This window comes from Silene latifolia, chromosome X, assembly GCF_048544455.1.
Source record: "Silene latifolia isolate original U9 population chromosome X, ASM4854445v1, whole genome shotgun sequence".
Lineage (NCBI taxonomy): Eukaryota > Viridiplantae > Streptophyta > Magnoliopsida > Caryophyllales > Caryophyllaceae > Silene > Silene latifolia.
The window spans coordinates 263,773,187-263,793,619 of record NC_133537.1 but is presented as its reverse complement, the minus strand read 5'-3'; positions in this window follow the sequence as shown (position 1 = coordinate 263,793,619).

The following is a 20,433-nucleotide window of genomic DNA, read 5'->3' as shown; positions in this document are numbered from 1 at the left end:
TAAGGGTTTATGCATGAATCGTAGCACTATGAGTAATGTTTTACTTTCCAACACTTTCTTTTCAAGTTTCACCTCGGAGGAAAAGACCCTAGAAACACAGTGTAACTAGTCCTGTTTTCCCCAGCGGAGTCGCCAAACTGTGGACAAGGCCCTCGGGAACTGCGTCCGCGGGATCCACACTAGGCCTAATCGACTCGAGGTTCTTTCGAATCGAATTAAGACAAATTAGAGTCGCCACCAAGTTTTTTGGGAACTTGGAACCGTTCAAGTCAACTTTACACCTTTCATCGAAAAGCATAAAGCCCCTCGACTACGAGTGATTAAAGATAAAGACTTGTACCCTATATCACTCGATTTGAATGACTCTCGTAATCCAATGGTATTTAGACGGATCCGCAAACCATAGATCTTGAGTAAGGGGTGAGGGTACGTGTTGGGAAGCCCATAAGGACACCCAACCCCGCCCGTCAATAACGGCCTCTACTAAGTCAAGTGTCGGAGTTCAAACAAGGTCATAGCTACGTACGATGTATGATATGCAAACGTTGTTTTAATCCTATCATGTGACAACAATTTCTATGTCGTTTTAGATGCAACTAAACTAACTTTGTCAAAGTTGTAATTTAGCATGTGGGTTGATTAATCTAACAACATTCAAACGAAACACACAAGGCTTGATGGGAATGGGGGAGCCGTTGGGATCTACCTATTACAAACCAGGCATTTCATGCCGACACAACAACAAATTAAAGATACAACTCGATCTAAATACAAATGCTACATACAAAACAATACACGACACCACACACGGACGTTTGGCCTAGAAAACCGTGCACATGAGGGGTGGCCCACGGCTCACATGACCCACGGCCTTGGGTCACTCCTCGTACTGCGTGCTCGCGCTTAATCTCATCGAATTAGACATAGGGCTACGCACCAAAGCATGCATTAGCATAAACCGGGCCATGTTGCTTTAAACAACATGCGGTTTACTACGCTCCTACAAGCATTGGGAAACAACCGTCTAACCAAACAAGACTAAGGTTTTTTAGAAATCATTTGACTCGATAAAAGAAAACAAACTTGAAAGATTACAACTCGATAAACAAACTATAAATTACAGGCTACAAAACAAACAAAGAACAAATGATAAACAAGGAACGGAAAACAAAACGAGAAAGGCAAGACACACGGCCAACTCACGGCCCAAACCAACGTCAACCTAGTTCCTAAGTTAGATTCATTGGTTAGACCGAATGATTGCGAAAAGGGATAGGAAACAAGTTAGAAAATGAGTAAAAAAACGATGTTGATTGATTGTCGCACGAGGGTGCATTCTACACGGCCTAAAGGGTCTAATTAGGTCAAATTCGCTAATTAATTTAACTCATCGAGTGTCAATAAGAAGGTGCTAATCACGCACTCTTATACTAGCGAGAAATTAGGTGAAAGAGGGAGATGCATTCAATTGTTTACAGAATCGTCGATTGATTTTATAACTTACGTCGAAGCCACCTATCGTGTCTAATTAAGTTATTAAATTAAATTAATGTTATCTAAATACGTCATAGGTTAACAACCAGAGGTTAAACTAACATACAACGGGTCCTAGGGTATGTTGATTTGGCCGAAACAATAAGGGGATCGAAAGCGACGAAAGTTAGACAACTCGTTTTATTTATGCCCTACCTTGAACACGAGGATATGTAAATGAGACGGGGGTGTACGACCGACAGAAGTAGCGGTTTCTTTTCCCATCTCAAGTCAACGCGGGTGTTCATGGTGGTACTTTAACTCATACTCGGACTAACTAGTTTCATAGTTAATTTAAAACAATCGATAAACAAAACGAAAACAAACAAAAAACAAACTAAAAAAAAGCATAAGAAAACGAAATAAAAAAGAGGAAAGAGAAGGGGATTTGATGCACCCTCAACCTACATGTATCGTTGACACCGTCTTGGGTCGTAATCGATGGTAGATTTTATCTCGAGAGGCCGTCGTCGACGAAGAATAAAGCAAACACGCGTTTTGGAAACTTTCTGGACAGCGATTTTAAAACAGTGATATCTCCCTCGTTTCACGACGAAAATTCGATTCGAAAGATGTTTTGAAAACTAGAAAGAGAGGAGAACAGGAATCGTAAAGCAACCCCTGCTCGTTTTGGGTTATTGGACACGAAAAACGAGCACAAACAGAACTGGACAGACAAGAAGAAACCGCGAAAACAGAGTGTTATTTCACTCTGTTTTTCGAGGGATTTCGTGTACTCTCAAGGGCAATTTGGCTCGTAATTCTTTGTCTAATGTGTAGATGGATGTTATGTGGTTAATTAGGAACAAGAAACTCGAGTTTTTATGAAGGTTTGATGGAGGAATGAAAGGGTTTTCGAAGAGGACACACAAACAGTTCAGTTTGTGTGTCGGTTTTGTATAGGGTTTTTGAAGGATGTTTAGGGTTTGTTTCTGAGGTTTAGAGCTTGTGTGTGATGCTTGGATGTATGGAGAACTTAGAGGAATGAATGTATGGTGAAGGGTGGGTATTTATAAGGAGTTAAAGTAGGGTAAAAGGGAGGAGAGGCAGACGGGCTTGGCTGAGCATAGCTGCTGTCCAGCAGCTTTTGGGGGGTTTTCTAGGGTTCGTATGGGGGGTTTTCTTGGTGGTTAAGGTAAGGTAATATGGGTAGGATATTAGGGTATGGGTTAGGGTTAATGGGCACGGGTTTTGGTGGTATTTGGAGCGGGTTTTGGACTCGGGTTTGAGCTGCAAAACAGGGGGGCTGTTTCGTGTTTTTGCGGGCTGTTTGGAGGTGATTTGGGACGGGATTTGGGCCATGGGTATGGGGTTCGAACTGGGGTTGGATGGGTAGAGGTCTAGGTGGGTTAGTGTACTCGAGATTCGTGCCAACTCGTAAAGAAAACGGGCTTAAAAACCGAGCTAAAATCGGGCTTCAAAACACATGTTTAAAACGAGTTTTTCTCGATTTTTAAATCGATTTTTCAAATCAATTAACACATTAAAATAAATGATTTTTCAAATCAAATATACACATAAAATGATTTTTCAAATCAAATATTTATTTTATTTTCAATAAAATAAACTTAAGAAAATAAATTCAAAATAAAACAACATAAATTGAAATCACCTTAAAAAAGACTTTAATTTAAATATCATTTAAATTAAAATACTCCGTCGACAACGCTCATTCTACATCGTAAAACGAACCCAAATAATGACAATGACAACTAAATAAATACATGTGTCCTATCATCATCGGGTGTTTGTCGGGTTCTCTATAAATTCCAATATCGACGGATACGGGTATCTACAATTAGGCTTCGGGCTCCAAGACCAGATTCGAACCAGGAACCCCATTCTCATCCATTATCAAAAACATAGACTTTTCCAATTTTGGAACCCCGGAGAAGGATACATTATCCGGTACCCCAATCATTTCCAATGATGAAACAAACAAGACCGAAGCAGCAATAATGATGGCTATGCTTCAGGAAATTCAAAAACTCCACAACAAAATAGAAAATATACCTGGGGTACCAGACCCTGTGGCTGAGGTAGAAGTTGATAGCTTTGCAGATTCGCCCTTTGTAGATGAAATTGCAAAGATTGATCTCCCCAAGAAATTTACCATTCCATCTATGAGAACTTATGATGGGACCTCTGATTCACAAAATCACGTTGCCATATTCAAACAGAAAATGTTGGCTGCCTCAATACCCAGTGAACTCAGGCAGGTCTGCATGTGTAAAGGCTTTGGTACAACCCTGACCGGAGCATCATTACGATGGTTCATTAATTTCCCAAATGGAGGTATCAAGAATTTTGCAAAATTGATCAATGCCTTCAATCAACAATTCACAAGCAGCAGATATGGCCAAGAGACCCAGTAAACTGTTCAGGGTAAAACAACTTCCTGAAGAATCTCTCAAGGAATTGCTGGCAAGATTTGTCAAAGAGAAGGTGGCCATTCCCAGGTGTGATGAAGAGACAGCGGTAGAAGCCTTCAGGCAAGGAGTCTTGCTTGACAGTGACATCTATGCAGATTTAACCAAAAAAGCATGCCCAACCTTTGCCACTGTTCAATCCATCGCCTTAGAGCATGTCAGATTGGAGGAAGATCTCAACTTCAGGACAAACTCATCCGGAGGAAAGCAAGGCTATGGACACACTAACAGGAAAAGCTCTTACCAGAAAGGAGGCAACCCTAGATCAGCGCCCTACTCCAGGCCTGAACGATCTGAAGTCAACATGGCACAAGAACACAAAGGTAACCTTTCTAGCCTTCCTACTATTCCTGAATATAACTTCTCTATTAATACTGCAGGATTAATCAAACGCTTGGAAAGCCTGGGAGATACGGTCGATGGCCCAAGAAATCGACAACCCTGGAAAGACCCAACGAGATGGTGTGACTTCCATCAGGACATCGGGCACACCACAAAAGAATGCATCCAACTCAGGAAACAGGTGGCATATCTCCTAAAGAAAGGCTATTTGAAGGACTTAATCAAGCAGCCAAAGAACAAAGATGAAGGACAAAATAAGAGAGATTCAGGGAATGGGAGAGACCCTCCTCCTCCTCCCCCCATCTATGAAGTCAAGTTCATAAATGGAGGATCAGAAATCTGTGGTCTGACCAGCTCGACTGCCAAAAGAATATCCAAGGAGTCTAGACTTCAGCCCCCTCCCAGGTCCAAGTCATTGCCTGCTATTACTTTTGATGACTCGGACTGCGCAGGGAATATCGATCCACACCATGACAAACTTGGTAATCACCATGCAAATTGGCACAACTAAGGTATCAAGAATCCTGATAGACGGAGGCAGTTCAATCAATTTGGTGATGCTTGACGTCCTCAAAGCTATGAAGATAGATGAAGGAAAGATCATCAAGAAATCCAGCATCCTGGTTGGATTCAGCGGAGAAACAAAGAACACCCTGGGAGAAATTAGCCTGCCAACCTATGTGGAAGGCGTGGCTTCATATGAAAGATTCGGAGTAATGGATTGCCTGTCCTCATATAACGTAATCCTGGGCAGACTATGGATCCACAATGTCAAGGCAATCCCATCAACATACCATCAATGTGTGAAAATACCAACCGAATGGGGGATAACCACCATCAGGGGAGAACAAAGGACGGCTCAGGAATGCTACACCCAGGCTTTGAAACCCTCAAAGTCAGGTATGTCCCTTGCATAGCAATTAAAGTCACCTGTCAGGGAAGAATATATTGCACAAACACAGATGGAAAAAGGAGAGGTCATTTTGGACCCAGAGTTCCCTGACATGAAGGTACTTGTAGGGTCAGATGCACCGGACTCGGTCAGACCCGATCTGGTCAGCTTTCTCAAAACTAAAATGTCCTGTTTTGCTTGGTCACATTTTGATATGACTAGTATAGATGCTGATATTATAACTCATAAGTTGAATATTGACAAATCATTTAAGCCTGTGCAGCAAAAGAGAAGAAAATTTGTTTGCAGAGGCGTAAAATCATCAACCAAGAAGTTGACAAGCTCATCGGACATGGGAATGATCAGGGAAGTAATGTACCCTGACTGGCTTGCAAATGTAGTAGTCGTCCAAAAGAAAAACGGCAAATGGAGAGTCTGTGTAGACTACACCGACCTAAACAAAGCCTGCCCAAAAGATCCATTTCCCCTGCCACACATCGATGCAATAGTGGATGCCACTGCAGGCCACGAGATGTTAACATTCATGGATGCCTCCAGCGGATTCAATCAAATAAAGATGCACCCTGCAGATCAGGAAAGCACAGCTTTCATCACTGAAAGAGGAATATATTGTTATACTGCTATGCCCTTTGGATTAAAAAATGCAGGTGCAACCTATCAAAGGCTAGTCAACATGATGTTCAAAGACCAAATAGGAGATACCATGGAAGTCTACATAGATGACATGGTAGTCAAGTCAAAAAAGGCAGAAGACCACGTCAAAGACCTGGAAGTAGCCTTCCAAATACTAGAGAAATTCAATATGAAGCTCAATCCACAAAAATGCCATTTTGGAGTCTCAGCAGGCAAATTCTTGGGCTATATGGTGACAAAAAGAGGAATAGAAGCCAGCCCTGAACAGATCAAAGCTATCCTGGAGCTAGAACCACCAAAGACGGTCAAAGACATACAAAAGCTGACTGGAAGAATAGCGGCCCTGAACAGGTTCATTTCAAGATCGTCAGAGAGGTGCAAATCATTCTATAGTCTGCTAAGGAAGAACAAAGACTTTCAATGGACCCCTGATCATCAGGCTGCCTTTGAGGACCTGAAAATATATCTATCCTCTCCTCCCTTGCTGGCAAAACCAGTCAAAGATGAACCCCTGACAATATACCTGTCAGTCACAGAAACTGCTGTCAGTGCAGTCTTGGTCAAAGAAGCAGACGGACAACAACACCCTGTCTATTACGTAAGTAAAAGTCTCTTTGGATGCGAGAGATCGGTATGGCCTACTTGAAAAATATGTTTTAGCTCTAATTATGAGTTGCACAAAATTAAGACCATACTTTGAAAGCCACCCTATAATAGTCGAACCAATCTTCCTATCAAGTCCGTACTTAGGAAGCCGAATTGTCCGGACGAATGTGCAAATGGTCAGTCCAGCTAAGCACATATAACAACATTTGAACCAAGGACAACAATTAAGTCACAAGGACTAGCAGACTTTGTGGCTGATTTTAGTCCAACCCTAGAACCCGACCTAATAAAAGAAGTAAATAAACGGACCAAACGACCAAACAGGACCTAGAATGGACCCTATTTGTCAATGGTGCAAATAACATGAGAGGCACGGCCACGGGGTAGTACTAAAATCGCCACGGGGGGATAAGATAGTACAAGCTATAAGCTGTGCATTTGAGGCTACCAACAATGAGGCAGAATATGAAGCCCTAATAGCTGGATTAAAGGTATGTATTGACCTTGGTGTGCAAAACCTAAAGTTACGTACTGATTCCCTTCTTATTTCCAACCAAGTAAACGGAATATATACTGCAAAAGACTCAAAAATGATGCTTTATTTGGAAGTTGTTCAAAGTTTAAAATCAAAATTCCGCAATTTTAATTTTGACCAAATTCTAGGGACTTGAATACCCAGGCCGATGCCCTAGCCGGCCTAGGATCCAACTTCAGTCCCCTTGACTTCGACAAAATACCCATCGTACATTTATTAGAACCTGCAATAAATAGACAAGATGAAAGTTTCCCAATTTATGTTGCCAATTCTTGGACAAAACCCTACTGCGACTGGCTACAACAGGGAATCCTTCCACTAAATAAGCAAGATGCCAGAGCATTAAAAATAAATGCTGTTTCATATACTATCATTAACAACGTGCTTTTTAAGAAATCGCAGGCTGGGCCGTACCTCAGATGCCTGGAACCACAAGAAGCTGAACAGATATTATCAGAAATCCATGAAGGATACTGTGGAAATCATAAAGGCGGAAGGAGCCTGGCAAGCAAGGTACTCAGAACAGGTTATTATTGGCCCACCTTGAGGGCCGATTGCGGCTGAATTTAGCTCTAAATGTGAAGCTTGCCAGATTCACGGACCATATATCCATCAGCCATCTGAGGAACTACATTCCATATCCGCACCCTGGCCATTTATGAAGTGGGGCATGGATATAGTAGGGAAACTACCTCAAGCACCCGGACAAAAAGTTTTCATGCTAGCAATGACTGACTACTTCTCAAAGTGGATAGAAGCTAAATCATACAGGCAAGTCAAAGAAAAGGATGTCATAGCATTCATCAAACACAACATCATATGTAGATATGGCATCCCCTCTGAAATAGTATGTGACAATGGCACGCAATTCGTGGGAAAAAGAACAGCAGCCTTCTGTGCTCAATGGAACATCAACCTGGTAACCTCCACGCCAGGATATCCAAAAGCTAACGGCCGAGCGAATCCAAGAACAAAGTAATAATCAGCTGCATAAAGAAGAAGCTAGAAAGAAGAAAAGGTAGATGGGCTGAAGAGCTCCCCTTGGTCCTCTGGGCTGACAGAACCACGCCTAAAACATCCATAGGCCAAACCCCATACTCCTTGCTCTATGGATGTGAAGCAGTAATCCCAGCCGAGGTCGACATTCCATCAGCCAGATGCAGCCTGAACACAATAACAAGCAATATACCTCTAATGGAGGACAACCTTGACTTAACGGAAGAGCTAAGAGATGCAGCCAGCATTAGATTGGCAGCATATCAGCAAAGAGTTGCAAAAAGCTACAACAAGACTGTCAAAGCCAGGGTATTCAGGGTAGGAGACCTTGTCCTCAGGAAAGTCTTCCAAAACACAAAAGAAAAGAATGCTGGCAAATTGGCCCCAACCTGGGAAGGTCCCTACCTGATTGACTCAATAGTCGGCCAAGGATCTTATAGATTACAAACCCTGGACGGCGAAATGATCCCAAGAGCTTGGAATATTGCACACTTAAAACTATTTCACATATAAAATATATCTCCCAGTCCAGGTATAATTTTCACCTTAACATTTCTTGCACGGCCGATATGAAACTAAATGTATGATACTTGCCATTATATGAATAAATGCCGTATATGATTTCTTCAATTATGTGCCCAAGTACTTGTCAATATTCTCATATTTACTTTTATCAAGTAGAATCTTCAATACTTGTTTTACATACTGCATTTTATTTAAAAGAAATCTTAAAGATTGGGGGCCACCCCACCAATATCCAACTGATACCCAATTTTCAGTTGAAAAATAGGCCTTAAATATTGAGCTCCACTTAATATACAAATCTGGAAAACCTCTTCCTGACTTGTATAACATAGATGGGTCATAAGCCCTCCAGACAGGCAGGGGACGTAAGCCCTCCAGACAGGCAATAACCCCACCCATAACACGATGAACTGGCCAGATCCAGCATAAAAAACTGGCCCGATCCAGTCGAATAACTGGCCAGATCCAGTAAAAACATCCAATACTACAAAAATACCTTATCAAAACACAAAAAGGAACCAACAAAGACCAAGTATTTATTCATCCAAAATAGCCAGCCTTGCCTCATACTTAATAATTATCCATTCCAGGGACATCCCCCCTGGATGGGCCAAAAAATACCTAAATATTCATTCCAGGAACATCCCCCCTGGATGGGCCAAAACAAAAAAGAAATACATAAATCTAAGTAGGTTTTGAGCCAGTAACCGACTCACAACCATCCACCATTTCCTGATCACCAGATTTTTCTTTGGAAGGAGGAGAATCCACTTCTTCTTCTTGACCCATGTTGGCCAAATCAGGATACTGAGTGTCCAGTGCTGTCCCATCCCGGTCCGGATCCCAATTAGCCCGGTCAGATTCCGGATCCCTCATAGCATCAACCCGGCCTTTCCCAAAGAAGTACTGAGCAGCATCAGCAAGCCGTGCCTCCACTAATTCCTTCTCAGCAGCCAGCTCTCCCTTGACAGCCTCCAACTCTTGCCTGACAACCTTCTCAGCATTTTTTGCAGCCACCTCACAAACTATAGCAGCCCTGGATGCCTCTCTAGCTGTCGCCAGATGAGATTGAAGTACTACTTCATTACCCCTGGATGTGTGCAGCTCGCGGTTAACCTTATCCAGTTTTTCTTCCAGGCTAGAAACCCTGGCCTGGGCATCCCTGAGCTGACAAGCAGTAACCAACCCGACATCCAATCCCTACAAGAAACAAAACTAATCAGCCCAATATAAAGCAACACAAAGAGCACATAAACAATTAAAACATCACTTTACAACTAACCTCCTTAGCTTGAGAAGCAAGTTCAGCAGCCTTTGTCACAAGAGAAGTTAGGATAGAAACCACCTTAGTAGAAGACTCAAGGGTGTTAGTAGACAAAAGTTGGCCGCCCATTTTTGCAGAAAATTCATCTATCCGTGCCCGGGCAGCGTCCATATCGTCAATCCTAGCAGACACTTGCCTGATACTCTTGATTGGTTGAGCCTGAATAGGCTCTTTCTCTCCCCCTTCCTCTTCAGGAATAACATCTTCCCTTCTCCTTTTAGAAGCCTGAACAACCTCTGGCGATACCAGCCTGGGCGGTTCTTGGGGAGGCTGGACATCAGAAACCAAAATATCAAGCGTCTTATCACTCCCACTAGCCTCCTGGCTCTTGGACTGTTCAGCAATTCTAGCCACACCAGCCTTTAAATCTTTCGCAGTAAAGCTGGCCAACCTAGCAGAAGACCTGAATACTGAATATATAAAAAATATACATAAATATCAGATGAGAAGCGATAAGAAGACAACAATTGACATAAAAATATATAGAAGACGTACAGGAAAGAGCAGTGGAGCTAGGCTTGCCTTTGGGTACTTTGACCACACTCAACTTGGTCTTCATATACCGGGGCAATAGATCCCTGCCCAGACTAGCAGGCCAGGCCCTCTCTTCCTCAGGAATAGCAAGGAAAGCCTCTATCCTGGAAATAGCTTCCTCGTCAAGAGGATCAGTGTTCCAATCAGGAGCTACAAAAGTCATCATAAATACACAGGTGAAACTCAAAACATCCTAATTTCATATAATATATATTGCAAACTAGCAGTACAGGAAACCTACCACTTTCCAGAGGGGGATATCTCAGGTAATCAAAGCCTGACCCCAGACTCTCAGTCCGGATAAACAGGAAAGTCTTTGCCCAGCTTTTATCATCTCCGGAGTCCAGGTTAGTGATTACTGGAGACATCTTCGACTTGATTCTCAAATTAAAACGACCATTAACAGGATTTTTCATATGATATATTGCCTTAATATCATTAATAGTAATTACAAGATTGTGTTTAGCAGATAAATTTTCAATGGAATGAACAAGTTTCCAAACCATTGGCATAATTTGAAAAGGTGATACTTCCATAGCACGAATGGTGTCAATTATTAAAGGAGTAAAAGGTAACTTACAGCCTGCTTTGCACGCCCATTCAAAAATACAGAACCAACCAGGTGACACCCAGTTAGCTCTGACTGGACAAGATTCGGGAATCCATACCTCAGTCGAATCAGGAATAATATTTTTCTCCCTTAAAACCCTATCATAGTTCATTTTCAATAAGTTTTCTTCAGGGAAATAAGGATCCAGAGATTGAAGAGCAGAAAAAATAGAATCCTGATATTTAAAAGCTATAGCACGAGCAGGAGGATCAACTTCAATCACCTCCTCCTCCTGGACGTCTTTGGGTTCAGTTCAAGAAGATCTTTCGGGGTGCGGGGCGCTTTTTGGCTCCCATATCCTTTATTATTTAGTTTATTGTGATGAATTTTATTTATTGAAAAATTATAAGTTGGCAGAGTAAGACTCCTGGGAAATAGGGGAGAATTTTAGAGAAAGTTGAGCAAGGAAAGTGGAAGAAATTTTGTGAAAAACAAACTCATCGCAAATACCATATTTATAGGAGATAAGTAACGGTGCAAAAACCCTAGAAAATACAAAACTGTCAGCGTGACATCACACAACTTAGCCGTTGCAGTGTTTAACGGTAACTAGGAGTCTAAGAGTCATTGAGTAAATATAATTATTTTCATTAATTAACCCGGTAAAGTTGACATCTCACCCCTGGCCTGATCCAGCACGGGTAAAATATCAAGGGGCAATTGTTAGGCCCCGTTTAGCCTGGCCTGACTCTAACATGGCCTGACCTTACTAGGCTGATTAAAGCAACCAGAGACAGGACAAATCTAAACACTATTTGGCAGATGAAGAGTATTACAGGATGAGTAGGGTACTAAATCCCAGAGGAAAAGCCTGATGGTAAGCACGGAATAGCCTGGCAGCACACCTAAGCAGGCTGGATTAAGCTGAAGAGTAGCAAAACGGTTATATGAAGATAAATGTTCATGTCCTATTCTCAAGGAAGACCAAGTCTAACTATAAGACTATATCATCCATGAATCTAGACGAGTAAAAGAAGAAAGGCTGAAGAATGGTTAAGAGTAGAACAAGTCAACCGGATTAATAGGGAGTGTGCCCTATTAATCCGGTAACAGCTCCGACAATGGGGAAGGACGTTGAGATCAATGCAACGTTAATATTTGTACACCTATAAATAGCATAATAAAACATTTGTAAAGATATTCATTATTCATTGATTTTTATTTAGCTACTTCACAATTTACCTTTCATTATTTCCCGAGTATTCAATTTTGTATTCAGCTTATCAGAATAGTATAAGTGATATTCTTTATACTTAGTCTTCCCTTATTATTCATTCACAATATTCCAAACTTATAGAACTAGATACCCAAATTACGCTTTAAATTAAGCCGGACCCATTCAGGGAAAATCCTGCTAAAACAAAGGGATAAAAGCTGGAATACAAAATTCATCTTTGTTAAGATTGACTCTCTTACCCCCAACCCCGAGTTCTTATTTGATAAGTGGAGGGCCTCTAAAGGTAATTTTAGTTTCTGGGCGTTTGTTGTTTTTCTTTTACCTTAATGTTCTTACTGGTGTACTGCTGCAGGTTTGAAGCAGCCATTTCCCTCAAGGGATCAAAGAGTGGTTAGCCATTTATTTGCTCTCCCTATTGCAACTCGTTCTTACCCTGGTATACTTTCTTCCCCCGTTGGTGCATCTGCCTCCGTGCCTCTTGACATTAGCGAAGAAGAGCAAGAGGAGGAAGAAAAGAGAGAAGAAGAGAAAGAATAAAAGGAATAGGAAGAAGAGGAAGAGGAAGTTGGTACCTCTACCAGTCAACAAGAACCCCCAGCTGCCGAATTCCAAATGTCGTCTGGTAAGGCTTTGTTTTTCATGGGTGTTTGTTCTTGCTATATGGTCATTTTATGTTTATGTTCTACCTGTGTTCCTGTACTAGGAAATACTCTTGTTTCCTCTCTTTCCCTGCTGGATAGAAAGAGGAAGCAGGTTGCTTCTGCCTCCTCAGGTCCTTCTTCCAGGAAGAGGTCATCGCTCCCTGCTGAAAAGGAGCCGGTTAGCACGCCTGTTCCTATTGAGGTTGCTCCTCTGACTGCAGTGGCTCATAGGCCACCCTTGCCCAATACTTCCACTGTAATCCGCCTTCCCAAGGGGTATGGCTCCAGTGGGGTACCTCTCTGGCCTCACATGGAACAATTCCTGCTTCCGGCTGCTGTCCATTCTCTGGGAAATACTCCCCTCCCTGCTGTGCTAGATGAAGCTCCTGGGCGCGCCCTGCAGGTACCATTTTTTAAATTCCCTTTACGTTTTACTGGTCTACTTTGTTCGTGTTGCTGACTGTTCCTCTGACAGGTTTTGCAGGACGGCATGTTCCTGCACAGAGAGGTTGCCAGATTGATGGGGGAGGTGAACAACCTTAATGTCAACCTGGGGAAGGTGGAGGGAGATCAGGCGCTGGCTAGGAGGGAGAAGGTGGCTGCCCAGAAGAAGCTGGCTGAGGAGAAGGCAGCTGCCCAGAAACAGCTGGATGTTGAGAGGAGGGTGGCAGAAGGGCGTCTGGAAGAGGCTCACAAGGAGGTGGAGCTGTTGAAGCACCTGCTCTTGGACTCTTCATTGGTTTTCGCCTAGGAAACAAAGATCAAGTGCATCAAGGAGTTTGAGGCGGGTGAGCACTCCAACTGGGACCTTGCTGAGGAGGAACGGATGTTCAATGCTGCGTATCCGGTCAAGCCGGACTTCAGCATCATCAACGACTTGCTGGGTGGTGATGATGGAGAGACCAGTGCTAGGACTAAACAACCAGCTGTCGCGTCAGTTGAGGAGGTCAGGGAGGAAGCCCTCATCGCCCAGGAAGGGGAAGGTCCATCGGGAGGAGAGGCTATTGTGGAGCCTAACATCCCTTAGATGTTCCTGCTGATGCCTCCCCATATTCTGCTGCTGCTGCCTAATTTAGGCATTTAAATTTTAATTTTTTATCTTGACGTTTTGTTGGGCACCCTGTGTGGTGGCCCGTTGTAATCTCTCTTTGTGCCTGGCACCTTTTGGTACTTTTTTTTTGCCTCGTAGGAGGGGCAAAAATATTTGCTTTTCAGGTTCCCCCCGTTGAGGGGTGTTTATGAAATTTTCGTTTTGTTCCTTTTGTTGTTTTGCTAGCAATTCTTTTGTTCTTTCTGTTTGTGTGCTGGCTTCATACTTGTTGAGGTGCCTATGATGGTTCAGGGAGCTTTCTGTCCATCAGGATGCTCGAATCCCTCTGTTTCGACCATGCGCACATTGGGTACTTCCTGCAGGAGAAACAATTTGCTAGTTCCTGTTCATCAGTTAGCCTACTAGGACATTGCCTTAATATTCAACTTACCATATCTACATTCAATCCAAAAACAACGATAAACTTAAAAATAGAAGCAATTTCATAAATCCAAAATAGTTTAGGGAGCACAAAGTGTGTTCCCCTAGAATTTTTACAACAACTTAAAAGAAAGAGGTTTCGTTTTGGCTGTTTGAAATACTATGTATGCTACTTCCACATTTTGCTCCTTGTGACACCTGTGAAGTTGACACCAAGGGAAAATAAGAAAAAGAGTTTTGACTCAAAGGATTTGAAAGATACGTTGTAAGTTGTCATTTCCTTAGTAGTACCTGTTGAATTCAGGAGACTTAGCACGTGCGTACTGAACGAAAGACCTTGCTTGGTGACTTAGTTGTTCCTGCTGTCAAAAGAGATGTTGCTGTTAGACCAATGCAGGTGGTACAGTCAGGCGGTATGAAACAAAATGATTAGTTCTTTGCGTATGTACCTTATGAGAGAGTGAGCTGTGGCTCCAGCAAGTGAGTTATGGGGTTGTTCTCCTTCAAGCGATAGCTGCTTAATCAAAGACACTTTTGGCAAGTTAGTTCATGTTCTAAGATTTCTGGAGTACTGAATGCTAGGATTCAAGGGTCCTGGGATGTACTTGTTGGAGGTGGAACTCCTGGGTCCTGCACTTGGAACCTCAGACATAATACTTTTTAAGGTGAATGATGTTCCAGGATCTAGGGACAGCTTCCCCATTCATAGTCTCCAACTTGTATGCCTCATTACCCACGATGCCTTCTATGCGGTAGGGACCTTCCCAGTTGTAGGCGAATTTACCTGCACTCTGATTCTTGGTGTTTGGGAATACCTTCCTGAGTACCAAGTCCCCTACCTGCAGTGTTCTCAGTCTTACGTTTTTGTTGTAACTCCTGGCTGCTGTCTGCTTATAGGCTGTCATCCTGATTTGGGCGCTAGTTCTTAGCTCATCAATGGTATCCAGGCTGCTGGCCATTTCTACCTGGTTCCTCTCTTCGGTGGCATTGGCATATCGATGCATCGGTATTTGCACCTCAGAGGGAATAACTGCCTCGGCCCCATATACCAGACTGAATGGTGTTTAACGTGTTGCCACTTTGGGGGTGGTTCTATCAGACCACAGTACGAAGGGGAGTTCATCTGCCCAGTTGGCTCCTATCTCCTCTAGCCTTCTTTTCAGGTTGTTCATGAATATCTTGTTGTTGGATTCTGCCTGACCGTTGGGACTGTGGATTCCTAGGAGTGGACTTAAACAGCTTGATGTTCCACCTGGCGCAGTAGTCTTCTGTTCTGTTGGATATTAATTGTGACCCGTTGTCACATATGATCTCTGAAGGGATGCCGTATCTGCTGACTATGTTCCTCTTGATGAAAGATATCACATGCTTCTCCAGGATCTGAGGGAAAGCTTCTGCCACTATCCATTTAGAAAATTGTTGGGGTTGGTGTCCTTAACAGTTAGTGCAAGGACTTATAAATCTCTAAAAGGATCAAAGGGCATACTTTTGGTTTTATTATCAGTTGATCCACGTTTATCAATAACGGTTGGCTTGCTAGATAAGTTTGACGTTATTGTCATACAGATGGCGGTGATCAACTGGTCCCTAAAAGTCACACCTATAGGATACGTTTTGAGTGATGTGACGGTATGAAAATACGATCATATAGATGCCAAATTGACTAACCGGTTAGTCGAGTTATTTGACTAGTAATTAGTCTAATATGTGATGTTGAGATATTTTATTTAATACGGATTAAATAAAAATGGCTAAGGCAAATTAAGCAATTAATTTGTAAAATTGAATATAAGCGTTTTATATTTAATTAAATGTATATTGAATATAATTATACAATACTGTTTTGTCGGACATGTATTAATAATTCAACTAACCCGTATTATTAGTTGATGCCTTAATTTCCGATAACCGATAACAGTTTATAATGAAACCGCGTCATATACACTTAGCGAATGATGGACCGGACCACGAGTTTAAGTGAAGAGGAAATGAAAAGCCCATTCCCTCTCTAGAACTCGGTTTGGCCGAATTAGAGGGATCAAAAGGAGAGCTTCCTCCTTCACTTCAACCCTAATTCATTTTGCAAACATTTCTAGGGTTTTGGGAATTGTGCCTCCCGAAATTCGGATCTCTCATCCAACACAAACTCACAAAACAATCCCCTCGATATTGCAAGGCAATTAGGGGATTATCTCTAGCACAAGGGCATTACTCGGACATCTTGGGTGCAACGATTAGGAGGAGATCTAACTTGATCTCTCATTGCCTTTTGCACTAGGACCGAAGGTTATTTCTATGTCTTTATCGTTTCATTGTGTTTTTCGTTTTATGACTAAAATTACATATGAATTTTGCGTTATAATCCTATAAAGAGAGGGTTTTATACGGATATTACCCTACAAGTGGTATCAGAGCGAGGCCACGTAATTTTTCTTATGTAATTTTCTTTAAACGAAATGAATCGATGATTTTTGTTCCAAAAATTTTGTCTCGGCAGACCACTTGTTTTTACACGGCGAAATTTTTTTTCTTGTTGTTGCTGCGTTTTTTTTGGATCATTGGGAACCGTGTCCATGTACACGGTTGTTGGTTGTGATTTTGTTTTGTTTTGTTTTCATTTCGATCTTTGCATTTTGTATTGTAATCGATATTCATTGCAATATGTTAAAGATCGATCAAAATGATTGCATAAAATTTCGTGTGGCTAATTTCTTTTAGAAAACCGTGTGGCCTTCTTGTTTCTCGGCCTGTTTTTCTGTTTTTTGCATCGTTATGCGTGCCACACAATTTTGTTAGATCGTTCGATCTCTTGTTTTCAATCGTTCTTCACATGTAGCAATTTTAACCGATAATTATTGCTATATGTTGAAGATGTTACAATTGTAGTTTGTTTTCTATACGGATTAGATTAAAATTGCAATTGTGTTTTATCAAACCGTTTTGTTTTGATCTTTTGTTGCTCACGAGTTTGAGCCGTACAATTTTTTTTTGGCCTTAAAGGCTCTCGGCTTTTCAGCATTCTATAAAAAAAAAAAAATTTTTTTTTTTCTGTCTCGTTCACGTACAAGAAGATATGAAGAAAAAAAAAAAATTTGTTTTTTTCGGCCCTTTTAATGCATAAAACGGTTTTTATGCTCTCGCTTGTTAGTGAAACGGTTCACCCACGTAAAATAAAGTTACTTTAACATGATTTATTGTAACGGATTATCTCGGATTAAAATTAACTTGACTAAAGCGGTTTTGTCATGTAATTTTAATTATCTTTGGTGGTTTGGATAAAATTTTAACATAATTACGGAATTATGTCACGAATAAATTTAATTTTAGTTGATGCATTTTAATTTATCGTTCTTGTTTATATTTTGAATGTTTTGAATGCCTTTTAATTACGTATTTAATTATTTTGCAAACAGTTGTAACTTAGTGTGGCCTTAGTAGAACGTGTTACCGTAATGATGGAACACGGTCTTGGTTGTATTTTGAGATCTCGTATCTCCATTTTATTTCTTTTAATTACAGTTTTTATTTAGAATGTAAATAGGTTTATATTTGTAAATTTTAAATTGTAATTTTTGAGAAGACTAAAGATGGAGACCGGAGCTCACTCCCGCTACATGGACAAAGATGGAACACCAAGACAAGCTTTCGGGTCCAACGGTGGATTCCAAAGTTGTATTTTGTTTTTTTTTAGGATAGGCCACACTAGGAATTTTTATTTACGTATTGCATTCATTTATTTATTTTATTGTAACGATAGTATGCATCATATTCCGCCTAAAAACCAAACCACCTAATAATGCATGAAAACTGACACATTTAGAGGTCACGAGTTAGTTTTCTTTGACATTCGTATGTCACACGATTTTTATAAGCCATCACCCAAATTAATTCATTCACGCAGACGCTAGTTATTCGTTCACTTAATATGAATTATAATTTAGTTGATGGGATCTTCCTCGTATAAACAAAAATTGAGAACGGTCTTTATAGGTCAAACTCCAATGAGTCCCTTCTTCGTCGGTAGGCATAATATGACCCCTTCTACGTCGGGTAAGTTGGAACCGATTGACCTATTTTATCTCAACACTATGGTCACTCGTACGATCCTGTGACTGTGGTGGACTATAGATAGGATTTACGGAAATCTATCGACCAAGAGTTCTTCCGGAAGAATTAGCTAAACAGTTGGCTTATCAATTTACAGAAATTGAGTCTTGGGATCACTTGTATCATTCTTGAGGGAGATCAATTATGCAAGTGCGAGAGTCTACATGTTTAAAATGAATTTTAAATAGACTTAAATCACCTCGATGAGTTGCTTATTTCGTTTTGTTTTTCTTCCTTTTTCAGTGTAGAACACGAACATTTAAACTGCTAATAACATAATGGCTGGCCGTGAGGACGACCCAATGCCAAGTGTCACATTGGACCGTGAGTCCTGGGCTTCGGATCTTCATGGATCAGATGAATCAGTCTACTCGACTGAAGAATGATGGATCAAACTTCACGGACTGGGAGGCGGCATTACGGAATGCTGCCATTGCTGATGGGAAGCTCAAATATCTGATTGAGCCCATCCCACCAAACCCAGGCCCCACGGCTGAAATTAACGAAATCGACAAGTATAACGATTTCGCCATGGAAGCGGGTGCGGTAAAGAACGTACTTATTTTTGCAATGGAATCCAATTTGCAGAAACGCTTCATAGCTCAAAGTGCAAACAAGGTTTTCACTACACTCACTAGGGAATTCTCAAAAGCACCGAGAATCGTGACCTATGAGCTTACCACTCGCTTCTTTGATGCGAGACTCCAGAAGGGCCAACCAGTTAGCCCACACATTCTCAGCATGATTGAGAATGTCGAGAAGCTGGAGACCTTTGATTGTAAGATCAGCGAGAACATTGTTATTGACCGCATACTTCACTCACTCCACGATGGTTATTCGCAATTTAGAGCGAATTACTATATGAATGATTTGAAGAAAACTCCCCATGAACTCGCACTCCCTCCTCGTATGCAGACCGAGAAGGACATGAAGTTCAGGGAGCATGAAACAGATGTTCTCGTTGTGTCAAATAAGGGCAAGGGTAAGGGCAAAGTTCAGCCAGGCCTAGCAGTAGGCAAACCGAAGTTTAAGAAGTCGGGATCAGGTAAGAGTGGGCCCGGTGAGGCAAGTAACTCATCAGGCGCGACAAAGAGCAAGACCGAAAACATGGAATGCCATCATTGCCACAAGACTGGGCATTGGAGGCGTATATGTCCTGTTTATCATGAGGACATAAAAGCAGGTCGCGTTAAACCTGTTGGTATGTCTTCTCCTTCTACTTTTATTCATATGATTGAGATTAACCACGCAAGTTACGGAACTTGGGTACTTGATACTGGTTGTGGTTCTCATCTGTGTAATCATGTGCAGGGCCTCCGAAATCTCAAGCCTCTCGTAAAGGGTGAGGTTGACCTGCGTGTCGGGAATGGAGCAAGAGTGGCTGCCGTCTCGAGGGGAACATATGTGATCCAGCTTCCTAGCGGATTTGAGTTATCATTATATGATTGCTATTATGTACCCAGTCTTTCGAAAAACATTATTTTAGTTTCTGCACTTGACAAACTTGGTTTTTCATTTGTAATTGAGAATAATACTTGCATTTTCTCTTTACACAATATGATTTATGGCAAGGCAGGTCTCTCCATGAATGGAATTTATGTTTTAGATCGGGACGACAAAATATTACACGTAATGAATAAAAAGTTAAAGGTTGGTGACAAAGATCAAACGTATCTATGGCACTGCCGTATGGGACACATTAATGAGAAACGCGTAAAACAACTCATTAAACATGGAGCTATCTCGGCCTTTGATTTTCAATCATTTGGCACGTGTGAATCATGTCTCATCGGTAAGATGACTCGTATTTCCTTCAAAGGTGTTGGAATGCGCGCTGCTGACCTATTAGGGCTCATACACACGGATGTATGTGGTCCTATGTCAATCACCGCACGAGAAGGCTATAGGTATTTCATCACTTTCACGGATGATTTAAGTAGATATGGCTATGTCTACTTAATGAAGCACAAAAGTGAATCCTTTGAGAAATTCAAAGAATACCAAAATAGGGTACAGAACCTACTTGGTAGAAAGATAAAAACACTACGTTCGGATCG